The following is a 16,500-nucleotide window of genomic DNA, read 5'->3' on the forward strand; positions in this document are numbered from 1 at the left end:
TCCATCCTTGATGGTATGAGTGACGTGCCAGATAACAGGTAGTCTTCACCACAGAGCCCATGATAGGAGTCAGAGAATCTGAAGGAGAATGGTGTTAGGGGATGGAGGGAGGAAACACAGAGCTGACCTCACTACTGCCCCACACTGACCAGGTAAGTGAGCACATTATGCAGCAGCATCTGGCCCAACGCTGACATCTGGCGAGGGTTACAGTTCCATTTTCCAAATCTCAGTCAGATTTCTCTTGGTGGTAACCCTAACTGCCAAACCATACCGGAAACACAGTTCCAGCTTAGGTTGACAGGGAACAGGCCACTAAAGAAACAACTTCTTAGCCTGTTTTTCCTCCCTTGCTCCTACGTTCCGTACCCTCTCCCCATCCTGCACTACTTATGGATCCTCAAATTCAATCTATGAGCCATCTTCCCTCTCACCTCCAAGCTACTACACATACTTCGGCATGTTCTTGAGGTGTCCATGAAATATTTAGAGAGGAATGTGTGACAGAGAATTTGATACTGGAGTCTAGAACTGAAGAAAAATACATTGGAGGTAAAGATTTTGGAATTAATCAGCATAGATGGTATCATCTTCCATGGGCATAGATGATGAGCCCATCCAGGAAGAGCATGTGCCCAAGGGAAGAATAACAATGAAGTCTTCAAGAACACCAATATAAGGGCACACAGAGGGAGAGGAAAAGGGAAATATTTCTGTTATGTAGAATAATCTGAGATGTCCATATTTGGGAGCTCAGTAAATTTTAGTGAATGTATTCTAATATTTGAATGTCATACACCTCTGTGAGGGGAACAAAAACTATTCCTCACATTTTGCAGACATGACTCTGTGAAATTAAATAGTTTGTGGCTCCTGACAACTTTCTCTGGTTCTTTCCCCTGTAATTATAATGCTATAGAGAAGCGGAAAAGGACCACACTGGGAGAGGAAAGATGAGACCAAGCTGGGTGAGTTAGCACCCCAGCATACTCTTTTTTTCCTTTATCTCCAAAATGATAGTTCTAGGAGCCCTTGGCATAAAACTAAGCTTCTCAGAAGTTGGAGGGTATCACTCTTGGCTCTTAATTTCCCAAACGCAAGACTTGCAGCCATACCTGGTCTGGTAAATCAACCACACAGAGATGGGAGGAGCCAATGAAGACCCTGGTCAAAGAATTCTAAGGTAAGGCCTTAAGAAATAACCATCTGACTTAATATATAACTTAGAGGGCAAGGAACCTTCTGTAAACCACATGCTGAGCAGCACTTAAGCACTATGATGGATAACAAAAGAGGACGCACATGGTGTAGAAAGTTGATGCCACCTTTCAAGGCAATTGCTTGTATATTCTTCCCAAGGCCATGAAATCAATTACTGTAACATCCCACCCAGGATGAGAAGTTCAAGCTCACCATCATCTTTGCTATGGGTCCCTCTATTTTCATAAGAAAATATGTATCATGCCAACATCTCTTTTGACTCTGCTGATTGTAACAAACAAGAACCCACTTAAGTCACATCATGAAATAAAAAGGTGCATTAAAAAAAATGCACCCAGATGGAAGAAGAGGTTGTCACACTAATTCTCCATCTCTTTCTCAGGGACCTTATGATCTCATCAACAACGCATGATGTCTCAGATTCTCAGTATATTTGTTCCCTTCTCTTCCCCACCAAGCAGATGTCTCACTTGACTCTGTCAAAGTCAGCACATGGCTTTGGCTTGCTATAGCCAAAGCTTAACTCATGGTCTCTCTTCATTTTCAGCTTCCCTGGTAGATGGAAATTTTTCCCATGTTTTTAATTTCAAATTCTCAAGAGAAAATCCACCGAATTCAACTCCTCCTTGGAAACAGAGACCCAGGTCAAACATCACTGGCCAGTCCATGCAATGGCTGCCCTTGGGTGACATACCTGCTCCTGAGGTCCATGTAAGCCCAGGAAGATGTGAAAGACAACAAAATGGAATAGGATCAAATGGCTTAAAACATGGCTTGACAGCCAACAAGGTCTCTGAATCAGGCAGTTTCCCATAGACTGGGGTATGAGCAAGGCAGGCCTTAGAATTTTAATCCATCTAGGAGTGCGAATAGGGGATTGCCAAAGAAAAGTGAAGTGATCTCATTATGATTAATTTCTTACATTAAATTCTTCTGACATTAACAATACCAAATTAAGTCCTGTAGAATATTAGTGAGATCAAAAAAGTTGGTGTCTGTGAACGGACATTGAAAAGGACTTCTCACCACACAAATGTGAGGGCTGTTATCATCAGGAATTCAAAGCTTTCATTCATTCATTTCATAGACAGTGCCTACTATGATGCCAGGCCCTGCTCTATTTGCCAGGGAAAATCAGTCAACACTTTTCAAATTCTATTTACACCAATGCTGTGAATGTACATGTCTTTTTAAAGCAACGAAATGATTTTCTTTCTTTTCAGATGAAATCTGAATGGCTAATCACAGTTGCTTATCAGCTCCTAAAACCTAAATAGCAGGCATGGCCCGTCCTTGGGCGAGACCTCTAAGGAAAACACAGCATGTTACGGGAAGTATATTGCTAATTCAATGAAGTGGCATACACTGCCTTGCATCAGTGCTGAATGGATGCCCCACTACAGCATCAGGAAACCCTGCTGTTGACAACACCATATTTCAAAGGTACTTTAAAACCACCTTCACAATCCCCTCTTGGTACCCAGATAGTCCATGGCTCATATATTAGAAGCAGAAATAGGTATATGCTGAGTAAATCCTTTTGTGTATACCCACATTTCTGCCTCCCAGCTCCTTCCTAGAGTATTAACATTGGGTTTTAACTTTTGGGGGTTTTTTTTCTTCTCTTTTTTTTTTTTTTGTTACTTTATACCCCTCAAACACAATGTAGCTTTGCTGAATAATACTAAACAGCTGCAATGTGCTACCCAGTGGGATTGCTGAAATTTTTGGCAATTGCCGAAATGACTCTGCGTAGACACATATTCACACATGTGGAGATAGAAAAATTGTTTAAGAACCAGGGGACCCATAGGAATGAAAGATGCCAGCTAAGTGCTAAACATTATTATTCCATCTGAAAGAAGAACGAGGCAGAGAAAAATAATTTCTGATAAGGCTGAAAATGCCTCGGAAGTATTATGTTAATTATTATCACAAAAGTTCATCAGGAGCCTCCAAGCTCAGCAAACTTGACCAGAAATCCATTTCCCTTCTGACAGTCTTCCAGCCTGTACTAGCATTCTTGCTCCTAATCACTTCAATTAAAGGTGCTTTATAATAAAATGTTGTCATTTCTCTTCCTCAGACCTTAGAACTATGGAGATAATTGTCAAATTGTTCTTTCACACTCCCAAATGAGATTTTCTTCCAAGTACAATGAATGCTTCATCCCACTTCCTACTTATAAGGACTCAAGAAAATAGCCTTTCTGATTACTGAGAGAAGGTTTGCCTTTTTGCATGTTTGTTTTTTAAACGGTATGAAACTTGAGCAGAAGCAGTTAATAGGCAGAGGGATTCTCCTTTTGCATACAGCGCTTTTATTGCCAGAGGCTGTCACACACACGCAAACTATGTATCTGGCATAAGTCATCAGGACGCTGAAATCAGTTTATCAATAGAACCTGTCTCCCTGCTCTCTGAGATGCACTACTTCGTTGTTTCAATCACATTTGTAACATGAGTTAATGTTCAGCAGCCAAAACACATTTGTTCCCTTGAAGAGGGACTCCAGTAACTGAATTGTGCTTCTAGATTCTGCACAGGGGACATGGACTAGCTGGTAATGACAAGCACCGACTATGGCGAAGTCGACTTGGTCAGTTACCCTCTGCGGACCTGCAGCCTATATGATACATCTCACGGACTGAGATTACTTGGGAGTGACAGAAAAAGAGACATGGTTGTTCTTGCCAACTTAATAGGACACAGCTCTCATTTCAGCAAATTGGGATTTCACCCGATTTTCCATCATTTCTTCCCATTAAAACAATAACACCAGCCATTTAGATATGTTTACAAAACAACAGTTTCTACTGGAGTCTTAGATCACTATTTCTTCCCTCTTTCCGTATGGAAACAACTGCTCAATGTAAAATATCCTACGCACAGTTCATATGAAATAAATCATTAAAGGACACTGATGATGGCATCACCTAGAGTCAGAATATTAATCACCTGTATCTTATCAAAAGAACTAGTGTTAACCTCAGATATTTGATAGGTGATAGGTTTACATTTTTCTCCCACTGAGTTTGTAATCTTGTGGGTCTAGAGAGGTATGTTATGCAGAAATTAGCATTGGATAACAAAGAAATTCACAACAGACAGAAAAACCTAACAAATCCTATCCTCGGATTCAAATGACTTGACTTCTTTGCGGGGCTTCAAGAGGAAATTCGGTGCAATGGAAAAAAAGCAGACTTGCCCTCAGGCCTGGGTGGGTTCGAGCCCCTGCATATTATTTAACCTCTCTGTACCTTATCTCCCTTACTTGTAAAGAGAGTCTTACCTCACCTGAATGTCATAGGGATTAAATGCCCACAGGATATAGTGCTCTACAGATAATAGATATTCAATAAATAAGGCCACTTTTGGACAAGGTAATCAAATTCTACATAGAAGTTTGGTAAAATTATGATACAGGGAAAATGTATCAGCACACTCAATCTCAAATTTCTCCATGATTTCCCCATTTCTTCCTCTTCAATTTGTAGACTCCCAGTGACTGTTTGATGTCCCACTCTCTCCTATTAAAGTTTATCCAACAGGGGCGCCTGGGTGGCTCAGTCGTTAAGCGTCTGCCTTTGGCTCAGGTCATGATCCCAGCGTCCTGGGATCGAGCCCCGCATCGGGCTCCCTGCTCAGCAGGAAGCCTGCTTCTCCCTCTCCCACTCCCCCTGCTTGTGATCCTGCTCTCACTGTGTCTCTCTCTGTCAAATAAATAAATAAAATCTTTAAAAAAAAAAAAGAAAGTTTATCCAACAGGCTGAGGTATGAGACACTTGATGTGGTGCCATTCACAGAAGCATTTGCATTCTTATAAAAAGATTTTTGAAAGATTATTTAACCCAGAAGGAAAAATCAGAAATGTACAAGTACAGGGACAGTATCTGTAGGCGTTTCCATCGTCCCTGACTCCACACAGACGTCTGTACAACTACAGCCACTCTCCCTCTTCCCTGCTAACTGAAGCCTGATTTTAATGAAATGGAGACGTACCCAGCCCAGGCAAGGAGGAATTATCTGTCATGCCAGTACAGTTCCCTTTTGCCAATTAAAGTTCTAAGAGTAGGCATGTGACCCAGTTTTGGCCAGTGAGACATAAGGAGGCGTCTTCTAGTGGATTCTGGGAGGTAGAAATTCTCCCCTCGGAGTGATTTCTTCCATTATAGGGAAAGTGTTTTTGTTCCTCCCCCCTTTCTTCCTGCTTGGAACATTATTGTGTAAAGACATGAGCTTGTAGCTTTGGTGGCCATTTTGTTACCCTTGGGGAGACATTGCCAACATAGAGAAAATGCTGGATCAGAAGCCCGGATGTTGGTGATACCATTGACCTGCTACACTAACTCTGGAATTTCCTACTTATTATGTGAAGTTAGCAAACCACACATACATAGTTTCAGTCAGAAACTATTCTGTTATTCTGTTATTTGCAGCCAAGCATATACTAATTTACAGGCACTTTATTATTTTGCCATCCTTAGAGACCTCAAGAGAAATCACCAAGATAGAAACGAAGTCTAAGGGCTTAAAAGCTAAACTAACATGTTTAACCCTTCCAGGATGAATGAAGCCAGGAGTAGAGCTCTGGCGCTAACAGGATACTTCCCTACCTTTAAGATGGAGCCAAATAGATCTCAATTTTACACAGACTAGAAAATCAAGGGCAGGAACCTTGTCTTCTCTAGATCTTTGGCACTTGGCACACTGCCTGGCACATAGTAGGCAATCAATACACATTTGTGGAATGACTGCATGAACACTGTGGCGTGATTCAACTAATTAGTGGTAGCTTTCTCATGCTCTGGACTGTGGGGGCCCAAGGCACCCCCTGCAACAATTTGATTTGAAAACGAAGCCAGAAAACAAGAATGGCTTTCTGTGTTCCATCTTTCTGTTGCAAATGGCTCTAGACTACAGACCCACAACATAAATGCTTAGCCTCCCCAGTGCCCCAAACAAAGCTGTGATTTTCTTCTGATTCTCTATTTTTAAAAAGCCCAAGACCATCAGTGTGTTTGTGTTTCTTTGTGTTGACTGTAGGTTTTGATGTTTTTGCCAGTTCCCTTCTCACACTGTCAAATTGTGTTTTATGTTCCCTTATTCTTTCAGCCATTTCAGGGGGAAAATGCTAATTACCATGGGCTAATAGCAGCTCTGAACTGCACCAGAACACCGGGGTCTCACAAATACCTGTCACCGCAGAAGTTTTCAATTACCATAATTCCATTCCTAATTCAAATTACCATAATTGCCCTCCATTAATGCAACTTTCTTAAAGCTGAAACATCAAAGAAGAAACTGGCACATTAGCTCAGTTGACTACTTACAAAAATAAACAGTGTCTGTCCATTTTGCAAATAGGATGATGTTAGCCTAAAAGAATGTATGTGTTCTGAGCTCATAAGACCTATCATATTATATTTTGACTCTTCTGTCAGCATTTGTAAAAAACTGAAAACCATCCATATCTTCCTTCCTCTTCCCTCTCCTCTGGGTGAAGGTAAGAATTGCTCTTCTGATTGATTCAGCATTTACCACAACAAAAAATTCAGCCTGTCAGCTCCTTAACCAACTTTGCTCTTACAAATCCGTTCGTTTGGATAAAAAGCAGTTTTACCACCCTACAATCATCAGTTCCACTGCTAATGATCTTTGTTTTCCTGATAAGTCATGCTTGTTTTTTTTTCAGTCGCTGGTCTGAGGCAGACCACTGCCCAGAGACAGCTGGATTGAATATCAGTGCTATGCCATCACTGGACTCTCCATTTTACCAGAAAACCATAGTTTTGTAATTTGAAATACAGGCAATTCTTCACACTTAAACAGAAAAATTGCCAGAGGAGAGCAGTCAGAGCAAAAGGTCACGCTGTAAGTTGGACTATTAGAGTATCTGGTTCCAAGGAGGCAAGTGTACCGTCCTTTAAATCAACAAGTGAATCACCGAAGCATTCTTCAATAAGTTTGCCTAAATCAGTTCGTTAAATGAAACATTTCCCCAAAAAAGTGTCTAGTAAACACTATAATAAGTTCGTTTTAAATTCTCAGCAAATGATCATTGATAATTCTCAGTCCTGCAGAGTCTCTCTGTGGTATCCAGCAGTTTAGTCCAACAAAGCCACAGTAGCTTTGAAGGTTGAAAATTCTGCCTTTCCAAATGCCACAGGCACCTTTAGGATTTAGCTCCCAGCTACACCAATGTAGAACTCCCTGCTGAGGACAGGAAACCGAAGATAGTTCCATTGGAGACTCTGAAGGATTCAGAAAGAGTGGGTTCAGCTAATTAACTACATCCAAGGAGCAGCAGGATCCAGTGGATGGAGTTACCACTATACCCTCGGAGGCATCTCTCACTTCCTGGGCTCCCAAGCATTTTGGTGTATATTTAGGTTATTGTTGCATTTTGCTCCTCAAAGTTGGGTAGACATTCCAGTTCAAGTCCCAGTTCCTCAACAACTCAACCATCCTCTTCCCTTTCTCTAAATTATGATGACAGTTTTAATCCAGACTGTCCACCTGGAATTTCAATCCCTATACTGCTACTTACACTTAACAACCTATTTTCTTGTTCACCCATGAAGGAACCTCTCTCTTCTTCTGAGAAGAAAGCTCTAAAGACTGGGGTCCACTTCTTTAGTCACATGATTTTCATGGCCAGCTAGTCCTTCCTTGAAGTACTTCAAGCTGGAGTGGAATAGAAGAGACCTCTCCTTTCTGGCACAGAGGGGTTAGTTGTGAGCCCAAAGCTACCAATAGCCCCACGGCCCCAAACCCGTGTAAAAGCTAGTGTAAAGGCATGAAGAAGCACAAAGAGAGGCATAGATGAAAGATGGAAAATGGGAACCTGGATGGTGTTCTACCCCCTGGTTCCAAATATCCCTGAAGCTAACTCTACTTGTCCTTTCTGTACCGTGGTTATCGGGTTATAGGTCAATAAAGTTGCCTCTTAAGCTGTTAACTAGTTTGACTGTTAACAGCCTGGTATGGATACTGGCAAATATAATATCCTCTTCCTATTGATGGGCCTCTGTCCCATAGCTGGGCTATTTTCAGTATTAATTATATGACTTGTCCTTGTTCATTATCCATATACAATTGAAGAGCAACAAAAGTAAGTGATTCATTGCTGACACATGGCATTTCTTGAGCAGCCATTAATTAGCAAAATAGCACTTGAACTTAAATTGTTAAGGAGTGTCAGCAAATAAAACTGTAATCAGAATTTTTTTTCTCCCTTCTTGTGTATGCACCTCTGTGAATTTCATGAGGCAATTTCCAACTTTAATTTAAAGTTTATCAGGAAAACTGAGTTATACATTAATCTTTAAGAACTGAGTCTAAATGTGCATGGCCTTCTCCATTCTCTCTTTGAGAAACAAGAGATGACCTGAGCCACAGCATATTCATCTTCTCTAGCCTACCAGGATTCTCAGACCCTGGCACACATAGCTGAGTCTGGTCTCATCTTTAAGGAATTCACAAACAATGACTGAGCACACACTATGTACCAGGCACAGGGCCATATTTCAGCGAAAATATAAAAATGAATAACATAGGGGCGCCTGGGTGGCTCAGTCGTTAAGCGTCTGCCTTCGGCTCAGGTCATGATCCCAGAGTCCTGGGATCGAGCCCCGCATCGGGCTCCCTGCTCGCCGGGAAGCCTGCTTCTCCCTCTCCCACTCCCCCTGCTTGTGTTCCCTCTCTCGCTGTCTCTCTCTCTGTCAAATAAATAAATAAAATCTTAAAAAAAAAAAAAAAAAAAAAAATGAATAACATAATTCGTGTCTGAGTAGCCCTTGTCTGCTTCTTCCCCATACCTATATGTTTTGGACTTTACCCATCTGGTGTGCTCCAACTTCTATCTGCTAGTATCTCCTTCACTGAGACAGAGGAATTCTGCTAGAAAGCTCCTCTTCCAGAGCATAGCAGGCCAGAAGCACCAGAGAATTAACATTTCCCTACACCTCCTCCACTCCCCGTATCTCTGACTCCCGAAGCCCTCAAGTAGTGGCTAACAGATGTGGATCTACAAATACTCCAGCTCCCTTGATGCTTGGGGGGCATGATGCTGAGACACATAAGGAGCCCACTATAACCAGCTTAATAATGGACATTTTATTGGCCTCCTCTCCTTTGCTCTATTACTTTTCTACTTCCTATTGGTGTTCCCTGTATCTCCCCCTGGGGGGAGGGAGGGGTTATTTCCATTCAAATCTTTATTTCCCGCTCTGCTTCCAGAGTAAACCAAACTGAGACAACGCCCTTAAAGAACTTATACTTTAGTGGGAAAGGCCTGCCTGCAAATAATATTCCTTTACTAGAGGAGTAAAGACTATGGAAACAGAAAAATAGATGCTTCTATTCTTCCTGACCTAAGAGCTTCTCCTCCAACCAGAGGATTCACAGTAAATGGAAATCATGTAACAGGCTTTAGGCGGGGAACGCTGTAAGCCTTGTCTTTCATTACCACTGTTATGAATACCTGGCTCTCTTCTACCATATTGGTCTTTTTTCCCCTACGACCAGGTTGGAGCCTTCTTCCCTCTCCCCTAAAAGTGGGATTCTTTTAAGTAGTAGGCTTTCCCATGAATTCACCGAAAAAGGTGATCATTTAGTCACACTCTAGTACAATACTTCTCTAAGATAAAATACTTTTTAAAAACTGGACCTGATATAGGTAGTATAGCAAAGGTTCTATGAGCAAAGGACTTTAATCCCTGCCTTCTTTACCTTTCAAATCAAGATGCTTTCATTCTTCCTCACTAAAATCCAGCTGTATTTTCAATTGAACCTTCGATGTCCACACTGTCTCAGACTGGACGCTCTGGGAAGCTGACTCTAACACGGGATTTAGTGTGCACATGGTACTTGGGAGAAGAAGGAGAAGAAAGCAGGACTGGGTAAAAGAAGAAGTCACATGGCAAAACGTATTGGTGCCAGAGGGCACTGTGAAGCTACAAAGACTGTCAGAATTGACCTGTGTTGGGCCAAAATGTCCAATCTTTTATACCCCTGTCTAGATCAGTCATTAGATACAGGCTGCCAGGAAGGTAGCCTTGGGCAAGGTGGCTGGTTGTCTGCTACTGAGATAATGCTGCCTACAGGCTGTCTGCTGACAGTGCTCCCACCAGCCAGGGCATCAAGCCCTTCCTTGAAAGGGGATCTGGACAATGCATCCCACTAAACATCATACATTGGGATCTGCCTCATTTCTCAGCCTGGTGACCACCTCCGCAGGAGCATTTTCTGCAAGTTGTTGTAAGTTGGAGAGTTCCACAAAATCAGTGATTCTTCATGGTCTCCACTTCTCTTCCCCTTAAACTCCCAAGGCTTTTGCCAAAACATTTAATCTCCAAATACACTTTCTGGGATCCCATGAGCTGCCTCTTATCAGTTGAACTAGTTAAAGTACAAGATTGGAATTTAATGGCATAAATAATCAAATTTAGGTTAGGGTTAGTATTAGGTTGGAACATAGAATCAGGATGGCCCAGAAGACTCAGGTCTAGCTGGTTTGGTTCATCTAAGATAGTCAAGTTATTTGAGTACTCAATTGACCCATCAAATTACTGGCATTTCTCCGTGTCCCTGGAGCCAAACCCTTCTACCACATTTGAAGAAGTCCCAGTCTGTCTCTAGAGAAAGCTTAAGGGGACTGTGAGTTTAAATACATCACTAGGTCCCTCTCCCAATGTCTTACTCAAAGCCCTGCTATTATCTAGGGGAGAAGGGGACCCCAAATTGCCTAGTACCTGGGATGTGGGTTAAGCTATCCAGTCACTTAAATTACCCAAGGGCTAGGAAAAGCACAATTTGCACCAAGTCTATACTTCCAGTTGTGGTCATTCTGCTCTATTATCACTTTATAAAGATTCCCTCTGTTCCATCATGGAGCTCTTTGCTTTAAGCAAAGATTCATATAGGAGAAGAGATGGAAAGAACAAATCTGTACATTTAGCAACACACTTTGAAATTTAAAATGATCTAAACAAAATAAGCTGTCGTTATAACTAATTATGTTTTTAGTTTGGAAATGAACTTTGCCTCTAATTCAAAGTTAGAAATTACTTATGCATTTATCATTTTCTAGGGTACTCACCCCTGTACCATTTCAAATTTCAAATTTTTCTCAGTCTTTCTTCACCAAAACAGTCAGACAAAAGAAACAGAAAGATAATAGCACAATAACAAAGGGACATGAATAATTGGAATGTCTCTTCAGTCAGAAGTATTTTTGCTTCTACTAAAGGATTTCACTATGATAAATATTATTACCCTCAAGATCAATGGAATGAAGGATCTGCCAAATCTAACTCAATGCCAGGAAAATCTATATTGTATTTACAGATTTCAGATGGAAAGATCCAGCATTTACAGCACAGAGCATTTATATTCTCTTTCCTCCACTCTCCTCTAGATTTTCTTCCAGAACCAAAACTATCTGCAAGACTTATTGGCAGAAAGCTCCTTGTTCATAAGGATAATACTGTAATCACCAAACAGAATACTTTGAGGACTGTGCATCAACCATCCTTAAAACCTGGACTTAATACGGATGCTCATCCTGCATCTATTGCTTCATTCCCTTCATGCCATTCTCTCTAAGAGAAATGTTATCGAAATAAAATTTCCCCACCTAGATTGTGAGCAGGCAAACTGAGCAGATCAGATGGATTTGTAAACATTTATTGACTGTTTGAGTAAAGCTGTGCAATATCATCATGAATACTGAACTCTGCCTTCATTAGCCATGCAAAATTCCCTAGGTCAGTATTTACATTTTAGCAGCTTATGAAGCGGCTAGATGCTATGATTCAATCAGCTTCACAGAATCCACTGTGGCATGGCCACACTGACACAGAAATGATGGAGGCCAAAGAGATTCAGATTAGTCGGACTATAGTCACACTGGCATATCACTTTACCCTTCATGTACTTCTGAATTTGGATACATCCCATGCAGCTTTCTTTGCATCCAGAAGACCCAGAATCTATGCACCTTGTGAAGAATTTAGCAGTCAAAATTAATCATGGCTATTCAGAGGAAAGAATGAGGAATCTTGTTAAGGACTGGGCTGTCATCAATTCCCAGACTGATACAACACTATCATGTATGTGAGGGGGTCAATGACACAGCCAATGCTTCAATAAATCGAAACAAGCCTTGCACTTTGGTGGAATGGTAGGTCATGATCGCAATACATCTTGGAGAGGTAAATACAGCCCAAAGAATTTGCATTGCAAGGGGGCTGTTCTTCACCTGATCCTAAAGGAACTAGGAGGCAGCAATTTTCAGGAATCTTCATTTATTTATCTGCTGCCTCAGAAAAAGTAGAAGGGATATCCAAAGAAGATAAATAACTATGACAATACACCATGGTGATCCAGTTGAACCCAGGGAGTTTCTCTCATGCTACACATTGCTGACCTCATCATAAATATTTATTAACTGTGCCAATCAAAAGCTTGAATCAGACAAGTCATTAGTTTTGTGTTAATGTTCAGAGTCCTAGAGTTATGAGAAAAAGCTAGAAATAAGACTATTCAGTGATCAACCAAGGAGAGAATAAGGAGTGATAATGGTGGAAATCAGAGGAAAAGTAAAAGGAGGTGTAGTATTAAGTAACATTTGAGTAATCAGTATGTGGTAGAGTGTGCATTTTTCCATAAGAAACCTGAGAGAGGGATTATTATCACCCCTATTTTACAGATATAGGAACTGAGGCACAAGGAGATTAAGCAATCTGCCAAAGGTTCTACAGTGTGTAAGTGATATAGTTAGATTTTAAACCTGGGAGTCTAACTCCAAAGACTGATTTCTTAATGGCCATGCAGAGATCTATCCACTGGTTTATGTAATTAATCTTTAATATATCTAAAAGAGAAAGGTTGTAAAGAACTAGTAAATATAAAATTCATACTTTTGCAATCTACAGAAATATCTCCATGTCCAGATATCTTCTTGGGATTTCTGAAATGTATCCTTTCAGACCACATCTAGTTAAAGATTCATCATGGGTATTAACATTAGGAGCAACACAAAAATAAAAGTGATAGGAGCTGAATGTATTTCAGAAAACATAAACAGTCTTTAAATTGTCATCTTGAGGGCGCCTGGGTGGCTCAGTTGGTTAAGCGACTGCCTTCGGCTCAGGTCATGATCCTGGAGTCCCTGGATCGAGTCCCGCATCGGGCTCCCTGCTCGGCAGGGAGTCTGCTTCTCCCTCTGACCCTCCCCCCTCTCATGTGCTTGCTCTCTCTCATTCTCTCTCTCTCAAATAAATAAAAAAAAAATTGTCATCTTGAGCCGGAACTCTGGACTTCAATATTTGTCTTACAATATGGTGATCTACATATCTATATCTACATAAAACCATTAAGTTGCTTTGTCAGATACCATTAAAACTTCTGCATGCGAACAAAAGAGAGTGATGAGGTACAGCTGATATTAATCAGATTGTCTTGATATGTAACTGAGTAGAAACATGACAAGACAAAAGCAACTGACAGGTAATATATCTAAGGAAAAAAAATGCAAACTACACATAGTTGACCCTCACCTGCTAGTTACTAAAACACAATCCAAGAATAAAACCTGAATCTTTACACCTAAAGATTCTCAGTTTGAGATGTTGCTGTCTCAGTTACCCTCTGCTATGTAACAAACATTCCAAAAATTAAAGCAACAGTAATCTCTTATTTCTCACAATTCTGTGGGATTTGACTGGGCACGTCCTCTACTACTGGTTTCACCTGGGCTTACTCATGCATTTAGCAAGATAGTTGGCTGGGCTGGAAGGTCAAAGATGGCCTCACTTACATGTCTGACAGTTGGTCCTAGCCATTGGCTGGGGCATTTCAGTTTGTGTCTGCATGGTCCCTCATCTTCCAATTGACTAGACCATTTTCTTCTCAGGAAAATGTACCAAGATGAAGAGGATAAAAGGTGAAAGGCCTTTTGAGGCCAAGGCTCTAGGACTAGCACAACATAACTTTTGCCACATTCAATGAGTCAAAGCAAAGTAAGTCTGGCTCAAATTCAAGATGATAAAACAAAAGAATTTACCTCTGGATTACAGGAACAGCAAACTCATGTAGAACATGTAGAGTGGATGGAAAAACTTTGTGGCCATGAAACAATTGACCACACACATTTATACACACATACAAAGAAAAAGTCAGCCAGATTAACTGCATTAATATCAACATCTCAATATCATAGTTGTGAAATAGTTTTGCATGATGTTACCATTGGGAGAAACAGGATAAAGAGTACATAAACCTCTGTGTTATTTCCTACAACTACATGTGAGTCTATAATTATCTTAAATAAAAAGTTCAGTTTTTAAAAAGTCAGCTGGAAAGAATTTCATCAGAAAAAGCATAGAAAACAAAGTGGAATTCATTATCACGACATTTTACCAATCCATGGTGAGGCCAGATATAAAATAACATATGTAGTTTATCTAACCACTTATTCAACAAATATTTTTGAGTGCCTCTCATGGGCCCAGTACTCTTCTAGGCACTGGATATGTAACAGTGAACCAAAGGACTAAACCCTTTTCCTCACGGGCCATACTTCCCATTATTTCACTCTAAATACTATGGCAAAGCACTGAAAAGAATAAAACAGAAGACCCAGGGGCTGACAATAAAGTAGTCAATGAGAAGTTGACACCATATGGTAATGAGAGACTATATTCTAAATCTCCATCCTAGAACTTTAAAACCTTCCAGGAAATGTAATTTGTTTCTAAAACATTGAAAAGACTCTCTAGCTCAGTCTTCCACTATTTCTGAGCTCAGTTATCCAGAACCACAAGATATTCTACAGGTACTTGTGTATGTATATCAAATACACACACACACACACACACACATATATATGGTGTATAAATATATTTTAATTTTGTCAATTATACCTCAATAAAGCTGAACTAAAGAAACATTTTTTAAGACTTCATTTTATTTATTAGAGAGAGAGAGAGAGAGAGCACAAGAGGGGGTAGGGTCAGAGGGAGAAGCAGACTCCCTGCCAAGCAGGGAGCCCAATGTGGGACTCAATCCCAGGACTCCAGGATCATGACCTGAGCCGATGACAGTTACTTAACCAACTGAGCCACCCAGGCACCCACAAAAGAAATATTTTAAAATATTTTTTAAAAATTGAACTATTCAAGACTGAGCCCCTTAGTTCTACTACTTCTTGCCCACCTGCCAGAAACAGTCTGACCGCCCAAACTTGACAAGAATGCTGTAGTATATTCTACTACTTCGGTTTACCAGGCATCCGTTCTCCCTTTCTCTTTGAGAAAACTGCCTCTTCTTTGCTCTTTGTACATGTGGGTTGATTGAGGCCAGCCTTAACAAGTATGAAGATAGACAATGATCCAGGAGTAAGTGAATCAGCACATTCAAGGGTAGACATATGACCTAACTGGCCAATGAGTCAGGCCCAGGACTTTTGTTAGAAATCTTGGGAAGCATGCTCTTTTCTTCCATGGTACTGAGTGAACAGAATGTGAGCAAGGAGCTACTACTGTATCTTGCCAATACTAAGGATGAGCTAGCTCCCAAAATGGCACCAAAACAGAGAAAAGCCAAGCAGAGAGATAGGGAGAAAATGGGTCTTGGTGACACTATTTGAAGCTCTGAATTCTACTTCAGAACTCCCTTCAGACTTTTTTTATTACATAAGCAAAAAAAAATTCTCTTTTGACTTAAACAAGGTTAAGTTGGGTTACTGTCACCCGTGACTGAAAGTGTCCTAACCAATACAAAGAAAGAGGATGAAGAGGATCTAGGAGTATCTTGGAAAAGCAGATTAGAGGACTGGATAGGAGAATGACTACCAATTTTTCAGAGAAAGAATGAAAACTGACTTACTGTGTGCTTGCTTTCATGTCTTCTCCGGCAGCAGATCCAAAAACTTGCCTCACCCTCCAACAAGTAGAGCCAGCAGCACTGGTCTCAGAATTTGATGAACACACATCAGGATTCCATTGAAATGATCTTCATTACCGAGGAAGAAACAAGAGCATTGTTTTTAGAGGTTTTCTTTTAGTAGCAAAATAAAAAAGAAGCATCTTTGTGTTTACAGAGCATAAGAGAGAAAGACAATAGCACATGATGACCCCAAACATCAGACAAGATCCTCTGGGTACAAATATTTAAGGTCCAAGTCCTGTATTAAAGAAACAAGTATTTCACTAAGTGTATTAGAGTTCTCCAGAGTAACAGAGCCAATAGGATACATATTGATATAGATATTTTT

This window comes from Phoca vitulina, unplaced genomic scaffold (assembly GCF_004348235.1).
Source record: "Phoca vitulina isolate PV1807 unplaced genomic scaffold, GSC_HSeal_1.0 scaffold23, whole genome shotgun sequence".
In the NCBI taxonomy this organism is placed as follows: Eukaryota; Metazoa; Chordata; class Mammalia; order Carnivora; family Phocidae; genus Phoca; species Phoca vitulina.